At 64.5% G+C, this 3392-nt stretch overlaps 1 non-coding gene across 1 annotated transcript; it reads left to right on the top strand.

Moving 5' to 3' along the window:
* Window positions 1-537: 537 nt before the first annotated feature.
* On the top strand, window positions 538-656 carry LOC131870683 (5S ribosomal RNA). The gene has a single exon (XR_009368987.1). It is a non-coding gene; the product is annotated as a 5S ribosomal RNA (ribosomal RNA).
* Window positions 657-3392: the final 2736 nt, after the last annotated feature.

Genomic DNA, 3392 nt, shown 5'->3' with positions numbered 1-3392 from the left:
AAAACCCAATATTTGTTTATTAAGTCTCGGAACACATTTTTGTTCTCGTGGACCCATCATGGGTCTTGGAACGCATTTGTGGTCCTTGGGTCCCATTTTGCATCCCGAAACTTGTGTTTTGGTGCTTGATCCCTATTTTGGGTGCCCACCTTGCACCAAGTGCGCACCCGGGGCAAACCGAGCGCCTTGGTGCACCGGGGCAAGATCGAGCGTGCACCCGAGGCGCCCCGAACATGCACCAAGGTGCACTCGGCCCACATGTGAGCGCAGGTCGTTGCGCCCGAGGTGGTGTGTGGGCACCGCGTTGCAGACGGGACACTGCACGCACACGACGCCCCCTCCAGGTGCACGCACGTAGGCCGGGCCGGGTGCACACCCGACGCCCTAGCAAGGTGCGCGCACCCGGGCAGGGCTCACACTTGGCGAACGGGGCGCACTTCGCGAGGGAGGGTGTGCACCTCGACGGGGGTGGGTGGCCGGGGTGGATTCGCACGTGGGTCGCGGTTTGCTAAGTACACACTGCGACAAGCTCATAACGGGTGCGATCATACCAGCGTTAGTGCACCGGATCCCATCAGAACTCCGCAGTTAAGCGCGCTTGGGCCGGAGTAGTACTGGGATGGGTGACCTCCCGGGAAGTCCCGGTGTTGCACCCTTTTTTAGTTTTTCGCCGGGCGTCGCAATGCTATTTGAATAAACCTTTTGCCCGTTTGCGTTCTCGTCGGGGCCGGGCCGGGCCGGGGTGCGCTGCCCGCACTACCGCGCGCGCGGGGGCGACACCGAGCGCGCACCCGAGGCGCCCCGAGCACACAGGCCACGGTGCAACCCGGGCGTTGTGCGCGCACCCCGGTGCGCCCGAGGTGCTGCGCGCGCACCCAGGTGAAATCGGTGTGCACCTCGGCCAGTGCGCGCTCGGTCGAGTCGCGCACGTTGGCCAAGGTGCACGGTGATGTTTCTTACTCTAAGGTTCCGCACCAGACGCCCGGGACAGGTGAGCGAAGCTGGGCGGGGCCGGGTGCGCGGCCGGGGCAGGTGCACGCAGCTGGAGAGAGCTTTGGAGCACACTTCGGAGCGCACCAATGATGCGCTCCATTCAAAAGTTTCCTGAAAAGGCAAAAAAAGTTGAGATTATAGAATTTCCCACTTGAGAGATTGTAAAAAAAAAAAATTTAAAATGAAGGAAACGCGGGTGCCAAGGTGTGCGCAGCCCAGCCAAGGTGTGCGCACCAAGGCGCCCACCCTGGCGAAGGTGCACGCAAGGTGCGCACCCGAGGCAAACCGGACAATTAACCCAACTTTCGACTTCGCGCGCACCTTGGAGCGCACTTCGGAGCGCTCCTTGGTGCGCACCAATCTTGGGCACCTCGGAGTGCACCATGGCGCCCACCAAGGTGCGCACCCGGGGCAAACCGAGCTCCGACTTCGTGCGCACCTTGGAGCGCACGAAAGGTGCGCACCATGGCGCCCACCAAGGTGCGCAGCCCAGCCAAGGCGTGCGCATCAAGGTGCGCACCCTGGCGAAGGTGCGCACCCGGGGCAAACCGAGCTCCGACTTCGTGCGCACCTTGGAGCGCACAAAAGGTGCGCAACCCAGCCAAGGTGTGCGCACCCCGGTCAAACCGAGCTCCGAATCGTGCGCACCAGAGGTGCACGCCATCGTGCGCACCTTGGAGCACACTTCGGAGCCCTCCTTGGTGCGCGCCGATGTTGCGCACCTCGGAGCGCACCCGGGGAAAACAATGCAATTAACCCGACTTTCGACTTCGTGGGCACCTCGGAGCGCTCTCGGGTTCGCACCTCGGAGCACACCGAGGTGCGCACCTTTGATGCGCTGCCTTCACCAATTTCCAGAAAAGGCAAGAAAACATTGAGAAGGTGTGCGCACCGAGGTGCCCACCCTGGCGAAGGTGCACGCGAGGTGCGCACCCGGGGCAAACCGGGCTCCGACTTCGTGCACGCCGCACCTTGGAGCACACTTCGGAGCGCTCCTTGGTGCGCACCAGGGCGCGCAACCCAGCCGAGGTGCCCACCCCGGCGAAGGTGCACGCGAGGTGCGCACCCGGGGCAAACCGGGCTCCGACTTCGTGCACGCCATGGTGCCCACCGCGGCGAAGGTGCACGCGAGGTGCGCACCCGGGGCAAACCGGGCTCCGACTTCGTGCACGCCGCACCTTGGAGCACACTTCGGAGCGCTCCTTGGTGCGCACCATGGTGCCCACCAGGGCGCGCAACCCCGCCGAAGGTGCACGCGAGGTGCGCACCCGGGGCAAACCGGGCTCCGACTTCGTGCACGCCGCACCTTGGAGCACACTTCGGAGCGCTCCTTGGTGCGCACCATGGTGCCCACCAGGGCGCGCAACCCCGCCGAAGGTGCACGCGAGGTGCGCACCCGGGGCAAACCGGGCTCCGACTTCGTGCACGCCATGGTGCGCACCGCGGCGAAGGTGCGCACCCGGGGCAAACCGGGCTCCGACTTCGTGCACGCCGCACCTTGGAGCACACTTCGGAGCGCTCCTTGGTGCGCACCAGGGCGCGCAACCCAGCCGAGGTGCCCACCCCGGCGAAGGTGCACGCGAGGTGCGTACCCGGGGCAAACCGGGCTCCGACTTCGTGCACGCCGCACCTTGGAGCACACTTCGGAGCGCTCCTTGGTGCGCACCATGGTGCCCACCAGGCCGCGCAACCCAGCCAAGGTGTGCGCACCAAGGTGCACGCGAGGTGCGCACCCGGGGCAAACCGGGGTCCGACTTCGTGCACGCCGCACCTTGGAGCACACATCGGGGCGCTCCCGGGTTCGCACCGGCGTTGCGCACCGTGGTGGGCACCTCGGAGCACACCAAGGTGGGCAGCGAGGTGCGCACCTTTGATGCGATGCCTTCACTAATTTCCATAAAAGGCAAAAAAAAAATGAGATTTTAAAATTTCCGTTTTGAAAGATAGTGAGAAAAAGGGAATGCTGGTGCCATCTTGAGCCCGCCCTGGTGCGCAGCCCAGCCAAGGTGTGCGCACCAAGGTGCCCACCCTGGCGAAGGTGCGCGCCCGGGCAATTAACCCAACTTCCAACTTCGCGCGCGCCAGGGTGGGAGCGCACCCAACAACCGGGCCTGGGAAGAGCCAATGCGAGAAACCCCACCAAACGCTCTGACAAAAAAAGAGGGGGCGCTCCAGTAACCCCGCTTCGGAGCGCACCCTGGGCAAACCCAGCCAAGGTGCCCACCCTGGCCAAGGTGCAGGCGAGGTGCGCACCCGGGGCAAACCGGGCTCCGACAACGTGCACGCCGCACCTTGGAGCACACTTCGTAGCGCTCCCGGGTGCGCACCTCAGAGCACACCAAGGTGGGCAGCGAGGTGCGCACCTTTGATGCGCTGCCTTCACTAATTTCCAGAAAAGG

The sequence above is a fragment of the Cryptomeria japonica genome, unplaced genomic scaffold (genome assembly GCF_030272615.1).
Source record: "Cryptomeria japonica unplaced genomic scaffold, Sugi_1.0 HiC_scaffold_343, whole genome shotgun sequence".
NCBI lineage: Eukaryota > Viridiplantae > Streptophyta > Pinopsida > Cupressales > Cupressaceae > Cryptomeria > Cryptomeria japonica.
Note: the sequence above shows the minus strand (reverse complement) of the source record. Positions and strands in the feature narration are given on the sequence as shown.